The following is a 17,581-nucleotide window of genomic DNA, read 5'->3' as shown; positions in this document are numbered from 1 at the left end:
TAGCACCCCCCGACATAACAAGGAATAACGGCCACAAGTTGTTGGAGAGAAGGTTTAGATTAGACATCCGTAAGAACTACTTCACGGTCAGGGCAGCTAGGAGCTGGAACCAACTTCCAAGGGAAGTGGTGCTGGCTCCTACCCTGGGGGTCTTTAAGAAGAGGCTTGATGCCTACCTGGCTGGGACCATTTGAGCCCAGTTTCTTCTCCGGCCCTGGCAGGGGGTCGGACTTGAAGATCTATAAGGTCCCTTCTGACCCGACTTCTATAATTCTTCTATGATTCTACGGTGATGAATTTCCCTGGGCAGCCAAACTTCAGTAAGATCTTTCATATAGCCTCACAATTAACAGAGTTGAAGACTTTGGTCAAATTGATAAAGACCATATACAGTTCCTGGTGTGCTTCTTGGCATTTTTCCTGGATCTGCTGGGCTGCAAAAATCATGTCCATGGTGCCTCCTAATGGTCTGAAGCCACACTGAGACTTGGGAAAGATTGTCTCAGCAAGAGAGAGCAGTCGGTTCAGTAGAATTCCAGCAAGGATCTTCCCAGTGATGGAGAGGGCAATACTTCGATAGCTTCCACAATCAGCCTTATCTCCCTTTTTTTAAAGGGAGACAATATTGGCAATCCTTAGGCCAGCAGGAATTCTCTCAGTGTTTCAGATTTTAAGAAACAGTGTATGAAGCTTACTACTATACATAGTGTCTCTCCTATACATGTCTCTCTCATACATATATCATAGAAAGTAGGTTTTTTTCTAAAAAGCTATCACCCCTGCCCCAAAGGTTTTCAATAAAAGCCAGTCAAAACATTTCCAGTTTAAAAATTTTTCTGGTAGAAAAAGTTGTTTCATTACCATCATAGCTTTCAATGTGAATGCACCAATTTTGACAAAATATTATTTAGGAAAAAAAATGAAACAAAGCAGTTTTATTTTGATTTGAAAAACAAATAAACTATGTGACAGAATTTCCAGAAGAATGGAAATTATAAGCACTGAGCAGCTCCAATTTCAGTAATTCCACATAAACATGTCTAAAATAAAATAGACAAACTTTATTTCTGTATTAGAGCTCACATAAACCTCAGTACTGCAAAGCAACCCATAATTTCAGACCTGGATGTTAAATTACTGATCTCTTCCTCCTCAAACATAGACTTTTAAAAATCAAATGTCTGCAGATCATAGTTTGTCCCAAATCTAATGTTACATTAGTATGTCTTTATTTAAACAATCAAGAATTCAGTGGAATTTTTATCACTGTACAGAAACCAGAGTTTCACTATAACCACAGGGCTGCTACTTCAGTGGATAAATACAAGATCACTCAATAAATACTTTTACAAATCAGAAATAAGAATATGCATTTGGGACAGATTTTTTTTATTTGCTTTATATATAATGATGCACATTTTACTGCTTCCAAGTTCCTGATGGAAGATTGCAGCTGTGGCTTCTAGTCCACAGAGAACTTTTGGAAGAAAGGTAGAGAGATCCCTAATATCCTACCAGTTTCTCTAACAGTCTTTTTTTCCTCAATAAAGTTTCAAGAGATACATGTGCTAACATTAGCCTAACGTGCCAAGAAGCAAACTAAACTTACTCTAAAGATCTGAGTTCTTTGGTACTTTTTTGGTGGTTACAGTACAAACTAATGAGCTCTACCATAATAAAAACTCCAAATTACAATAATAATTCATAAAGTGGTCCTACAGTATTCGTGTGCAAAAAAGGAACCCATGTGACCTCTCCTAACTGTGAACTACTACAGTTTTAAAACTTGGGTTAGTTACAGCATTAGCAAGAGAATCTGCAGCACAGTTCAGATGCTTGAACTAAAAAGTCAGTTTGTTCACAGTGTGTGTCCATCCTAAAATTAAGAGAATAAACAAACTAATTACAAATAATCCTGCCAAGAGCAACTCTCAAAGCAAGAAAGCTTGAAGAACAGACTATTTTTAGTGCCAGATGGGTCTGTTAAGCATGATGTGGATTGTGGTATTTTCTCATGCAAAGGGGTGTACAATCAGTCGATTCCCTAATTGTTTGGATATTACATACAAAACATGCAAAATGTATTTTCTTACCAGCAACTGGATGGGGCCTGCACAAAACCTGCTGTTTATTAAAGAACTATAGAAGCAGCCTAGATGCACAGTTTTGATTCAATACTGAGTCAACTGAGCTGCAGGGAAGAAATAATCTCTTTGGTTTATGCCACATTGTTACCTAACCTCTAACTCTCATAATGGAAAATAAAGTGCCTTTATGAGGTTCTATTCCCCCTAGAATTATTTGATAATAATGACTTAATAGGCAAAGTTTGAAAGTCAAAACCATTTTTAAGTGAGCCAGAACCACAGCCCTTTGACACTTATCACTGGAGATCAAAGTGAGTAACAAGTAAGTAACAAAACTCAGAACTGAACAAAGAATGTCAAAGTTGTTTTCTTGGTGCATGGAAACTTCTGTTTTTTCTGTGGTCATGTTGCTAATTAAAATTCAATATTGCGGTCAGCTGTGCTCTTTGGTTTCTTCCACACCTGACTAATATTTTCTGGCACTTAAGCCAAGCTAACTCAGGCTGCATTCGTAGTAGTAATGAACTGTAAACTCAGAACTGCATTAAAATAAGGATTTGTAAATTTGGTTTGGTATGTTACATATGCTACTAGAACAAGGATTATTAGCAATAATCTGATGACTGGTGGTAAAATATCAGAGTTTAAAAAAAAGGAATGCCTTAGAAAAATAAAAAGGTAAAAACATCTGAAATCTCTGTATTTTACTTTAAGTTTTATCATCTTTAGCTGTGGATATTTATGTGACACTGGACATGTCCACATGCACATTAATGTGCAGTAATTACTGCACATTTAGTTACTACCTGTAATAACAGGTACTAACTTTATGCGCAAGAACCAGTACTACTGCATAGCAGTGCCAGCACACACATTTTAGGTGATGCTACTGTGTAGTAGACTAATTCAACTGTGTATTAGCATGTTGGTACAGGTTTTGCCTGCCATGTTAATGTGCAGTAGAATTAATCTAGTTCACTCAAAGCGCCTTGTGTAGACTCGCCCTATCGGTAAATATGTTTTCCCTTTTTAAGATTAGGGGATAATTAGGGGATTATTATTTATTATTTTAAGATTAAGGGAAATGGATTTTCAAAAGGGAAAAAACAGTTAATAGTTCAACTTCTATCTTGAAGAAGAATGCTTTCTCAAATTGGTGTCCAGTACATTTTTGCCAGCTTTCACAAACATTGTTTTTAAGAAGAATATTAAGGGGAAAACAGAGAAGAAAACTTCAAATAAATCAAACTGTTTAAAGTTTGACTATTTGAGTATGAGGCATTGGGGAAAAGAGAAAATATGTGAAACTATGCAAATGATGGACTAAATGAAAGAGAGTAAGGATTGTACTTTGGACTTTGAGGTCTGGACTTTAAGAATACAAAAATTCCCACAAACCACCATGCAACAGAAGTGATTTGTAATGTACCACAGAGAGATTGTTCATCAGAGCACTGTTTGTTTTCGAGCACTTTTTATGTATGTATCATGCAATCCCAATTCTGCACAATTCCCATTTGTGAATACATATTCTGCCATGAGCCAGAATCAGAATTGTGCAACTGACCTGTCACTCAACTTCAGTGTGTCATAATGAAGACTAAACCTAGCAATGAAGAAATGCAAAACTTTATAAAGGCCATAAAAACATACATCTCATACACCAACAGCATGCTAAAATGTGGACATTCAGATGTAGTTTAACCCCAAATGTAGGATTTCATACAAAGGACAAATTCCACAAATCTTAAGAGAAGAAGTGTATGTTAAAGAATATTTTTGTTTTGGTTTTATAATTGCTTTTTCTTCTTTTATGACTACTACTACTAATACCTATAAAGACCATAATTCAAACACTGTAACGCTGGGCTACTAAAGCAATAATATGAAAGTAACTAGAAAGTAACTATAAACAACAGTGGCACCAATCAGCCTATTTTCATTGCCTAAGCTACAAAAATGCAGTCATAAATGTATAAAAAACATGAACAATGAATTAGATTTTTAGAATTCTAACAATTCTGACCCTGGTTCTGACTTGCTCCGTGCCTCTGTTCACAGAGGGAAAATGCAGTTGGGGGACACCTTTGCTCTTTCTATATTCTGGGACGTCTGGGACCTACCCAATTTCTGTTTTAATTCAGCCTAAACCAGGGATGCAAAGGATAAAACAATAAAACTAAGGCACCATGAGATCTTTTTAAGGGTGCCATGGGGCTAATGCAATGTTAGCAAAGTTAGGTATGCAAACATGATTCACAAGATAAATGCAGTTTTCAAATAGGAATCCACAGTGTTAAAAACATGCTGACCTGCTGTTGGTCTTTCTGAGTTCTTTGCAACAGAAGACTTGCTCTAGTATTTTTCTGTAGTCAAAACAAAAAGAGTAAAAACTAAGAGCTAGAATTTTCAAGGGATGCATCGAGTTTACTGATGGGTGCTGGGAGCCTAAAAAAGTTGAGAACCACTGGGATAAAAATAAACAAGAGAACAGTTGCTGATACCAGTTCTCTCTACCAAAGGACCCCCTTCTCTCTCTGCTCTTTATGCCTTCCCCTATGGAGAAGCCAACATAGAGATTCATTTCCATCCCACTGAGGAAGACTTCTACGTTGGGAGTATTCCCCGGGACCATTTCCCCAAACATTTGGTCCCTGTATCCTGTTCAGCAGCATGCCATACTGGATTTCAGTGACGAGTCAGATCTTTGATTAGTAAGCTGTGAAATCACTTAGCTACCTTAAGACATGCTCTAAAAGGAATGTCCACATTTTATATTAATGATTCAGTAATGATGACTGGCCTAGCTTTGCCTTGGTAAAATGGGGGATGATTGATGAATTTCACTAGGAACTAAAAGCAAAGATTTGAGGTCAGAATTTGGCCCAGCATGGTTGTCTGGATATATAGAGAAAATGTGTAAACTGGAGACAACAACTACTTAAGTATTATAATATAATATTATAATCTGACTGTGGCTATGGAATAACCAAATTATATTCTGATTGGCCAGTGGTGGTCATCTTGGCAATACCGCATATACATTTTAGTCAAGGAAGAAACTTGAACATAATGTCTGTCATCTTTTTGCACATTTACATAAGGCAAATGAGGCAGATGCAAAGAATTGGCCAGAATAAAGAACTGATGAGTTTAAGGTCTAAAAATGTAGATCCAAATTTCCCTTAATTTTGGAGTGTCAGTGACCAGGCTTTAGCTTTGAACCATCGCTACTAAAATGTCTACTTCTTACAACTGTTTAAAGTAAATATTAGAGTCTTTAGTTATAAAAAGATGCTCTTTCCTTTCAGCCTCTATGCTCAACACAGCTTCTCAGCTGGCTGACCAACTTCTGAGTTAAATTTTTACATTAGGAAGTGAAATCAGGAACTAAGATGCTTACTGCTCTGCTTAAGGAAATTTGAAACTTAAAAGCAGCTCAGCTAGCTGAGAAACTCTGCAGAGCGTAACAGCCAAATGAAGTGCGGCATATAGAGAGGATCACTCAGCACGAGCCAGAGCGGTCTGAAATGACATAGCTGGCTTTGCAGCTGTAGACTGTAGCATCATAAAAACTGAAGAAACAACATTTTATGGTGTGTACTAAGTAAGAATAAATCTGAAGAAAAGCTCTGATTTGTGTCCAAATCAGAATCCAGACTTTGCAGCTGTTTCTCTATTGGGCCAAATCAAATGCTGTGAATTGTAGCATAGGCATAACAATTATATAAATAATTAGGTAATCAAGTAAAACACTGGCCCTACAGCTTCAGAGTCAGAGGGGCTCTACACTTGAGGTAAAATAAAATTATCTTGGCTGATAGACAAAAGTAAGAAATATTATCTCCATTCTGCAGATGGAAAACGGAGGAACAGAATAAGTGATCTACTCCAGAAGTCAGCATGGTTTTGCAGCAGTGGGCCAGATAAATCTGGCTTGGGTGCAAAGCAGGTTGCTGCTGCTGCTGCTTCTCTCATTCATGAGGTGTGGGTGGCCAGGGAAGGGCTTCAGCTGCACTTTGTGAAGGGACAAGCAGTGGCGGTGACAGTTAGCAGCCAGGTGAGAAGCTCTACAGGCCACATCTGGCCCTCAGGCCATATATTGCTGACCCCTTAATCTGGACCTCTTAAATCCTTGTCTAGTGCCTTAACTATAATGCCATCCTTCCTGCTATAAGTAGCACTCAATATAAAGTAGTGCATAAAAGAAGTGTGAAGTTTTTATCAAACCATGGGTGAGCTGAGTGGTTTTTATTCCCAAAAACAAAAACCTACCACTTTTTTCTTTGAAAGTACACAACCATAAAAATTACTTTTCTGATTAAACTTCAAACTGTCTAGAAAATACTCTCTCCTTTGGAAAAAGATTATAAATGAGAAAAGAGCTTTTCCAAAAATTTGCAGTAGCAGGTATAAAATAATCCCAGTGTCAGAAACTGCTGTTTGCCAGTAACTGTAAAGTCACCCTGTTCTGCAGTACCTTTTCAACACACATCATCCAAGAGGCTGTTAATGTGATTTACAGATAGTACACGCTGCCTTGCACTTACTCCTTACTGATATGCAGCCAACTATGAACCATCTTTACCATCTGAAACTGCTGGAAAATTTTCCAGAGAAGAACATCATTCTTCAAATTCAAATTTGACCAGGACTTCAAAGCTGCCACTCTGAACTGCCATGGGAACTTCAGCGGCAGCCTTTGAAATGATAGCTTTCAAGAAAAATGTTCAGACAGCAGTAGGGACACACCAGTGAAATCTACATACAGCCCATTTAAGATTTACTTCTTCCCAGTACTTACTACATTCAGCAGCACGTGGATATTCAGTGACCAGTTAGGAGCTCATTATTACATACCATAGGAAAGACAGCACCTCAGGTAACACCATACAGCACTGATTTAGATCAGACTCAAAGTACAGGCAGTCCTTGGACTTACAGCGCAATTGGTTCCTGAAAACCACGTCTTAAGTCAAAACATTGTAACTCGGAACCAATTTTCTCATAAGAAACAATGTTATAAGTGGGGCATTGGTTCCTGAACCAAGGACTGATACCCTATTTTCACCCAAAATACCCTCAATTTTGTACTCGATCAATTATAGATGAGTAATATAGCTACATTAATGTATTTATACTGTAAATAGCAATCATATTGATTTGGAAGTACTTCTTTGAGGTGACATTGCTGGACTTTTTGAAAGCCTCTTGGTTGGACTTTTTGAAGGGTTCTTGGCTGAAGTCTTCTCAGGAGTTTTGGCCGCAGGTTTTTCTGGAGTCTTGTCGGCTTTCTTAAAGAAAGTGTTCAAGGAAGTTTGGACAGATGTTCTCCAGGGAGATGAGCAACAGAGCAAACTTGTTGGCTGGCATGGCATCGCATCAGATCAAGCATTGTAAAATCAAAACTGGCATTGTAAAGTTGAAACAGGGTAGAAATGTTGTAAGTGCGAAACGTTGTAATTCGAAATGTTTTAAGTCGAGGACTGACTGACATCAAGACAAACACATCCCAGCTCTACAGGTGTCAATACAGAGGCCTCCCACTAAAATGCAGGCCTGGATTAGCCCATCTTAGTTTGTGAGATGCTAGAAGATCACGATCTGTGGCTGGAACAATGATAATACTTCAGTTTTTTTTCTTATTAAGTAAAAAAAATGAACGAGTGTGTTTTATGTTTATTGGAAAAAATAATAAAATTGTTTCTAACAGCAGTCTCCTTTATTAGTTTTAAGACCCTGCATTTTCCTTTCATGCCTCAGTGATCCAGATCATCTTCAGATTTAAAACCAAAAAAACCTCCATATTATTCATATACAGTACTGGAAATTTTTGTTATGGTGACTAACCCCATACTTCCAGGCAGCAGCCAACACAATCTGTAAAATCTTTTGGAATTAATAGGATGAAGAGGAAAAGCAAAGATGACAAGGCACTGATTCTTAACAGCTGGATGCCAATTATTATTCTCTGTTAAGAAAACACAGCAACCCACTGGAGATGTCCCTCTCTCCCCACTTGTACAAAGAGGCAGTTCAATTAGTGATACATTTCTTTTAAACAGCTGAAAATTTCAAACAAGTTTCCCCTAAAAGGAGACAGATCTCCAATTTATTTCATTTAGGGCATTATTGCTCACCTCTGTTTGCCACCCTACTTTATATAAATCACAGCATTCTGCTGTTGGACAAATTCAATAGCTTTCATCTTTATATGCTTTTAAGGTGCACTCACAGAAGGAGGTTTTTATATAAAAGAAATAATCTTGATTATCAGAACTATTTTAAATGGCCTATAATATGTGAAGCAAGGTGACAATAGAGGCTTGCCAGACAGACGCTTCTAGTTAATGCTTCCTGCGGCACAGGCAAGGGCATTTCACTTTTCTCTTCCTTTCCTCTTTGTTGCAACACACAAAACTTCAAATGTTTCCTTATCCAAGAATCCCATGAAATCAAACAGCTACCTAGGATTCCAGGAAGGCAGCAACAAATAGCTGCACAGCATAGTAACAGTAGTGTCAACCCCCAAACTTCAAAAAATATATTGAGTCTGGTACTGAATATTTAGGCTTAAATACCTGGATTTTTTAAATAATAAAGTTTAGGTTCTTTTTACCTGCCTGCCTGCCTGCCTGCTACTTCCCACACCTTTGGTATGCTCGTATCATGTGATCAAGCTTTTTTCACTATATCTAAGAGGGACAGAAACATACTTGTCAATTAAAATTGAGATTCTCCTTCAATCACATGACACTAGAAGCTGAGGCTTTAGGGAAAAAACATCATGACATTTATGATAATACTGTATTGTAATAGCTGGCAATACTACAATGGTCATGATGTGTGCTCATATTAGCTCAGTATATCAAAGATAGAGACATGTCTAATTCTAATCTCCCACTGATCCAACAATCTTGTTCTTGATTAGTCAAAATAAAAAAACCCAGCCCTGGAAACTTGTAATATGGAGTATCAAAGGCCACTTTCAAATTCAAAATTCCTAAGATTTTGGCCCATCACTGTGATAGGTTTGAGGTACAAATCTCGGGCAAATTCAAAACAAAAGCAGTGGAGATTCAAATTAGTCTTCATGTCCTGAAGTCAGTCTCATTTCATACCATCATTTTACATCTGAAATCCTGCTTATCTGGCAAGATTTGCAAAAAACTGAGCAGCTGGCTAAGGCTATGTCTACACTGTAAAATAAGGTGTGACTGCAACACATACAAGCACATTTGAGGCAGTTTTAATTCAGTTAACATGGATAAAAATAGCAGTGAAGACACAGCAACATAGACTTCCCCGTGTACTGGCCAGTTCTACTGGAGACTGTGGGTATGCCCTTGGGTTGGCAGCCTATGATGAAACTGTTGCTGCCACATCCTCACTGCTACAGTTATCTCACCTTGCACAATGAAAAGTAGTTTGGATCTACCTACTTGAGCTACAATCGTGCCTTATTCTTACAACACAGATATACTCTAAGACAGGGGTGGGCAAAATACAGCTTGCAGGACAGATCTAGCCTGTCAAGGGATTCTATCCAGACTGCAGTGGGTCCCCTGGCTCCGCCACACCCAGGCACAGGAGGCAGCCCGAGTCATGGTGCATGCAGCCAGTCCTGCCACCCTCGAAGGTACAGCAAGGCAGGGATGGCATGGTGGCCAAACTCTGCTTCCCAGCAGCCCCTGTAGCGGTGGCTCCTTCTAGCTGATTGTGCTACTCTCTGCCACCACCAGAGCTGCCCCCACTGCTCAGGCACCCCAACCTGACACGCACAAGCCACCATGGGCAGGCACCTGGGATCAGCTGGGATCCCCGTGGGCAGGGTGTGCTCAGCCAAGTGGATGGAATGAGGCCACAGGCGGACAGGAAGAAGCATCTGGGACTAGCATGGGCAGGCAGGGGCCAAAGCCAGAATTGTGGGGCAGTGACAGCATAGGGCTGTGGCCTGAGGCAGAGCCATAATATGCTCTCTGTTCAGTGTCCTGCCTCCCCACTTTTGAGCCAGGTCAACCCCTCCTCCCCGGCCTGCGACAGCTCACCAAAATTCCTAAAGTGGCCCTCCAACCAAAATAACCGCCCACCCCTGCTATAAGAGGAATCAGCTCAGCAGGCTTCCAACTTTTCCAAGCAGTGATCAGGAGAACACAAATTTAAGAAATATTTTAAAGTGTGCTGAGCTATGTACCCTGATTATCCAAAGACTTAGCATTTCTCTTGAGGTGTTTGGACTTATCAAGGTTTTGCTGTACATCTTTAAAACACTAGGTTCTTTTTCAGGCCTCCCATCTGTGATTGTATAATGGTTGGGAAGGTACTGTCAGACCTCCTCAAGAGAGAATAAGAAAACTTCTTCCTACAATGCTGGTAGGATAAAAGCCTTAAGAAAAAGAAAAGAGAGAAAGAAATAGAAGAAGAAGAAAAATGGAGAAAATGGAAAAAGCAATCAGGAAGAAAATAAAGTCATAAATGAAGAATGAGTAAAGTGACTTGGAAGGAAATACTAATATTGTTTATTTAATACTGCTAAGTAGATTGATATCTATACACCCATCAATGTGGTATCTTGGCTCTTTGGATACCTCCCCCCAGTAAGTACTCATTGCTGTTCACAAAACACTCAGAAACCCAAAGGCAGCAAAACTGAGGGAAACAGCACATGACATTGTGCCTGGTGCAGTTAGGCTTTCTATTGTGTCCATTAATTGTATCTTATGGAAGTGACTCAAGAAAAGTTGTAAAAAGAGCACCACAAGTTTACTACCAATACAGAACAAACTTGATGGTGAGACCAGAGTACTTCCCAGACGTTACTGACACAAAAATGTAATGATTTGTGGGGAAGGCTTACTTGCTTTGTGCCACATTCTGCCCTCAGATGTGCATACCCAGCTCCAACTGAATTGTGTACACACCACTTTGACAGATAAGGTTCTTCGGGTAAATGTAATATCTTGAAGTCTGTACTCCAAGTTGTCATCTTGCTCTTGTAGATATGTAAGGCAGGCTTGGATGTCATCCTGGTATAGGATGTTGGTATATATGCTAGTAATGGCCATGGTGGCTAGGAGGGTGTTGCTGGGAAGGTGGTCTGTGTTCTTAAGTTTTCGTAGAAAGTCAGTTGTGTCTTGAACAAAACTCACTCTTTGGGAGACAAGAGGTTTTAGGAAGGATTTGATGAAACCTGATATTTTCTCAGTTAGAGCTCCTTGGTTGAATATAAGTCTGCCTGGGTTCCCTTGTCTGTGAAATTTAGGGAGCATGTAAGAAGTCCCTGGATTGGGTAGTGGGGGGATCAAGTTCTGTAGTCTTTCTTGTAGTTCAGATGGAAACTATTTCCCTGTGCCTAAAGAAGGGTGTTTGTACCCGAAAGCTTGCAAAGAACAATTTTTCCAACTATTTATTTGGTCTAATAAAAGAGATCATATTTACCCAAAGAACCTTGTCTGCTTACGTCCTTGCCTGCTTATGTCCTTAGACGACATAGTTACAACCAACACCCTATACCACTTCGAAACTTTTGACGGGTTTCTTATTGAAGGAGGAACCTATAATTTTAAAATAACCTGTAGAAAATTTAGTATACTTTCCCTGATTTCTCTTTTAATCTTTTGACTGACACCACAAAGTACTTAATAATATTCATCTGATTTACATGGTATTTTACATAAAAGTTAAACTTTTCTGAACTCCCATTGCATTTTACAGTCAGATTTTTAACTACTTTTTAAAAATAATTCTCAATATGTTTCTTCTACATCTAAGGAATAATAGAGCCTTCCTTGTAAATTTACAAAGCCTGTTATGCAAAGACTAAACAACATACTAAATAAGTCAACTGTTCAGATTCTTGAGACAAATCAAACCTATTGTCCTATTTCTATTAGGAGTTCTTCCATTTTCCCTCCCAACAGATATCTGTATTTCTTAGCCCTAGTTTATGGTGGTAACCTTATGTTTTCAATGACCAATTAACTGCTTTGTTTACAGATCTAATCATAATACTGTATACATCTTTCCTTTTGATTTTTCAGTAATTTTTGGAATCATTTAGGGAATGTACTTTCCATTCCATTGGCCTACCATAAAATATCCAAATCCATTTTCTTCTGTAATTCATAACATGTTTCTGTTACATTAATGGAATGATATGAGCGCCTTTCTTTGCCTAATTAAGTCCCATAAAACTATTCCCTTGGTACTAGCTGAAGACTGAATTACCTCGCTGAAATGTCTGTGTCAGGTGTCAAAGGTACTGCATTCAAATCCTGTTAGGCTTGGGTTTTTAATTCACGTTTCTATTCTCTCCCTCAGACCAGGTATCAATTATTTTTTACCGTTTTTCTACTCCCCCCTAACCCCCCTCCCCGCCACTAAAAGAATTATATTTGATCCAGAACAGTCCACATGCTCTAGAAGCAAAACTGAAACACAAACATTCTCTAATAGCCAAGGAACAGAAGGTTGCCAAGAAGAAGATATAAACCAAAAAAGGTAGCTGTTCACATAGTGAATTTTAAGAAAAAACTGTAGGATTAACACAATCTTCCACCACAATTTGGAGCCCTCACAAGTGAGTCTACAAACCTTAAAATGTAGTCTTTACCTTATCTAGTTTAATTTGACGAAGTAAACATTACCTAACTGTGACTTAGCCTTCTATTTTATGAACACTGCATATTTATACAACTGAACTACTCTCTCAACTTGAATGTTTGTACGCAGGAATTAACAGGGTCACTGCTTTAGGTTTTACACAAAGCAATGATGAAAGTTTGTCATTCATTTAATTCAAACAGTGTCTTCACATTTCTTGTATTTTCAACTAAGTCCAGCAACTTAACTTCTTTAAACCCCTGGGCTTCTGAAGAAGTCTTGCAACATTTACAAGAAATGTTAACAGCACAAACACAAACAAAAGAAACGGGAACTTCTACTCTTTCTGCATTCATCCCAGTAATGGCCTGATTTACAGAAATACTAGGCACCCAAAAAATCCTGCTTAACTCACTGGAAGCTACAAATGTTTGGCACTTGTGAGTATCAAGGTATTGAAGACTCTAGGGTATTTGAGCCACCTTCATTCATCTGGGACTACTCATTTCTGCTCATAGTGGACGTTACAAAAGGGTGTGGTACCAGGGCAAATCTAGGGAACGTGGTCACGGACCTCAGCTCTGAGTCTTCTATAAATTCAAGCCAGATAGCAGCTTTTCTTCCCTCCCTCCCAAGATGGCTTCTGTTAGTATGGCTGCTCTCACTAGAGACCATGATGTCAGGAATTACTCAGGTAAGCTTACCAGCTTGATCCCTTTTGAAAACTGACAACAAAAAACAGTACTATAAAAAAGGTAAGGCATTTAAAAAAGATTAAATCTAGTATGTTTGCTCTGGCACTCATCTTCTGTCCCCAAGTAGATGCCACTGAAAAGTCTCTCCAAAATACACATCTTACTTTAAGGATTGTGCTGAGCCTACTAATATTTTATAACACTTGGTGAGAACAAGAATTCCTTCAGGGTATTTGTTTGTCCCCGGACAGTTTCACTGCATGATCCCCAGTACTTGCTCTAGAAAGCCCTGGCACTATGCAGACACCAAAGGTGGCTAGTATTTCCCCTCTCCATCTTTTCAACAGTTTCCTGAGACATCAGGCTCCTACCTTTCGCCAAAGTGGTGCTGTAGTGTCACCTAGTGGGGAACCTTGCTGATTGCCTGGGCCGATGCAGCGATAGGGACACAGGGCTTCGATATGACAGGAAAGGTGGTAAATGCTTATGTTAACATTTCTTGTAGTCATTTTATTTCTATTCATTATTTCATTTGCAGCCCTAAAAGTGGGAAAAAATTGGGGCAGCATGAGATGTAGGTTCTCTTTATTACATATCATCATTATATCTGCTCAAATCCTAAATTCCATGGTTTACTCTGCTTTATTCAGGCAGACCACCCATCAGCTTTCATCAGGCAGGGCTTTGGCCCTAAACGTTCTTCTGACACCAAGCCAAGATTACCATGTGAGGTGCTGCCAAAACTTTAACAATGCTTTCCTCCAATATTTTGCCTTATCTGCCTCTTTCACTCTCCTCATACACTCCTACATAACACCCTGTTCTGTCCCTAAATGACCCCAGACACCCTCATGGAAGCTCCTGCTTCAAGCAACTAACCCTTGCAGTTGCAAAGAGTATATTGCCCCGGGGATGCTGGTGTGTTATGGGAGAAGGGAAGGATGTAATGAAGCAAGGAATGGTTGTTTCAACCACAGCACAGGTGCAACAGCAGAACTGGAAATAATTTGAGGTGTTCTAAGCAAACTCCTTGATTAGAGGTGATTGGGAGGGATGTTGGCTGATTAGCTGCACCACAGGGGAATTGACAACTAAAACTGTTGTCTCTAGGAAGTGTAATAACTTAATTGCTGACTGATAATGGGGCAAACAAGAAAACATTGCCAGAACTAGGAAGTTTTCTTAGTAACCTCAGTGTTATCACACTGCTCACATGGAAGAAAGCTTCTCAGCCCTCCAGGAGAAGGGGTGATGGGAAAGGGTTACCCCAGTCTAGCAGGGGCCCCATCTTAGAGGCTAATCAGGGAGAAAAAATGAAAATCGCATAGAGGTGCATTTTGTTTTTTCTTTTAAACCTGCTTACATGCATGCTGCAAACATTACTAAACTCTGTAAATGCAGTCCTAGTGTTATCCTTACCCTTCCTCTCTTCTCCCCTTGTTGCTTTTTAATAGTTCCTTGTTGCATTTTGTTTTAAAACTAACCTGTAAGTTCTCTAGAGTGGAGTCTGTGTCTGATGTGTTTATATTGTGCCTAGCGTGATAAGGGTCCAGCCCTGATGGGGTTCTTAGGGTGCCACTGGAACATGATCATTTAAAAGATCCACATACAACCATCTAAATTCCCATAAAAATAGGCACCCACAGACTTACACCCATACAAAAAGAAACAGACTTTTTTATAGGCATTAATGGCAGTAAAATTTGTGCGATTCAGCTTCAGCCCTGCTGCACTGGAAAATGTGCACAGTGCTGTTCATCTTGGAACTGGAGGGGAAAAAAGGAGCAGCAAAATGTCCTGTGCAGGAGGTTGGAGCCAATCGTATTCTTATGGTTTATTGACTTTAGGATGTGAGAAGTTATGGTGCTTGCCTGGGGCTCTGGAGACTTGTCTTTCATACCTTGCTTGACTAGAGACCTCTCATGTGACCTTAGACAAGTCACCCAGGGTATGTCTGTATGGCACAACGAACAACTAGTCCTGCTAGGAAACCAGATATGTTCGGCCAGGCAGAACACCATGCTAACACAGGTGTACTGCTTCCAAAATTCAAACTAGCTCAGCTATCTTGGCATAGCATTGATTTTTGTATATGTGACTTTGGGAGCGGGGGCTTGTTTTTTATATACTGGAAAACACCTGCTTAAAATTTTATATAAAACCTAACAACAGGACCTGATATGCAAGAACTTGACTTCACTAGGATAGAACGTGGCTTCATGGCAGCCCATATTCTGCAGTTACAGTAAGGATGTAGAACAGATGTCACTTAATCGCTGCATTCTTCAGCATGCCTGCCAGACAACTAAAGCTGTCAAAAGAAAACTGCTCTGTCCTCACAAAGTTGGCAAGAGCTGTCCTGACAGCGTAATGGAGGGGACTACTGGAATCAGTTACCCCAAAACAAGGGGAATACGTAATACAGAAATAAAACCACACTCACTTTAGGGCTTTTACCAATATAGGGAACTATGGGCATGTCTACACGTGTCCATATGGCAATGTTGCTATGGCGCCATGCTTTAGTACTTCATTTTGGAAGCCAAAAGGAAGCACTAAAGCATGGTGCAGTATGTGCAGTAACTGCACTGTATGCACAGCATGCTAGTAGATTTTTGCTGCTACATTACAGTAGTGGCATGCTATATCCAGGGAGTGTGATGCTACAGTGATGTACCTGGCAATCATGTGTAGACGCGCACGATCACTATATCAACGTAGTGCATTGCTACGTTGCTGTAGGGAGACGTATAGACGCACCTCATAAGTGGTAATGCTAGCCACATGTAACACCCTTTGCGCTTGTAAATGTTTGAAATTAAACAACAGTGACTTATTTTTAGCATGTGATACTCCAGCAATTTTGCCAAAGCCCAACCACAGCTAAAGAACATCTTGAGTTGCTCAAATCTCCCCATAAGTAATCCAAACAGCAGGAGGAATGGTTTATTGGTAAATGTATTTTACTGGCTAACTTACTAACTTCAAATTCACTTTTTAGTAGGTAAATAACTAGCTTCTATTCATGACTAGAAACCAAAACATATGGGTAATACTATACCACATAAGTGTATGTACATTTGGGTTTTTCTGTAAACCCTTTGTGCACAATAGAATAGTTTGTGGGTTCAAGTAATAGGAAGATTGAAATAAAATGTCTCTATTACCTTACTGTATATATTCAAATATTTCATTTCTCTTGTTCTAATGTATAGAAAGGATCAGTTATCTTTTCTTTCACATCTTAATTCCACTTAACATTTTTCCATTCTAACATGTGACATAATATAACGTTAATGAGTCTGATGCACAGTAGTTGCTCAGAAGAGCATTTCAAGAGACGGAAAAGGTGTCTCCTTGCTCTATTAGTTCCGTCTGTTCTGCTTTCACACCTAAAAATAGAAACGGGTTTTTGTTTTTAAATAAAGATCAAGTGAAATTCCCTCATTTCACCTCTTTAGTCCAGTAGGGTCCTGATCCCCCATACTCCTGCACCCACCCAGCTGACTTCAGTATAGCACAACCCATAAGGTCAAGTGCTTGACATAATTAACTATTACACAATGTCTGTCCCTCCTTTCCTTTATAAAGGACATTTCAGGTTAAATACCATTTAACTCCACTAGATGGAGTGCAAAACATATGGCTGCATTCTGGCTAAGCAGTTAAAGCCTGTACTCTGGATCAACCCTGGGTGAATGAGGTTTCAGCCTCACAGGTTCTCTTATCTTTCATCAGCACTTGGAAACTGTCTGTTCTATGAAAAGTAAGTTAGCCTTAGATGTTTATTTTGACTGTGCCTGTCAGGCAGAATCAGTCCTACTTAAATGTATTTTCTATACAAAATGACAGAGACTCAAGACTTTGAACCAGACTGTACCTCTTGCAGGACAGATCTGTTTGCATCTGTATCTACTGAACTTGCATGTGAAGAAGAGCTCGAGCATTGCTCACCAACACCACCTATTTGGCTCCAGATTTTCCAACTTAACTAGGGGAACAGGACTCTTCTGCATAACAGGATGTGATGACTTGCTTCCTTTTCTCTACTGCTGAACTGGCCACATTCAATACTAAGTACACCCTGTATAAGCCTACTTGAAAGAATTATTACTTTCCTTATGATTTTAGCATTTCTGTGTGTAACTAAATAAAAACATTTGAGAAAAGAAAGTTAAATACTCTAAGCAACTAAAA

The sequence above is a fragment of the Crocodylus siamensis genome, chromosome 10 (assembly GCF_052110815.1).
Source record: "Crocodylus siamensis isolate JL-2025a chromosome 10, ASM5211081v1, whole genome shotgun sequence".
NCBI lineage: Eukaryota > Metazoa > Chordata > Crocodylia > Crocodylidae > Crocodylus > Crocodylus siamensis.
This window is presented reverse-complemented; position numbering follows the sequence as displayed.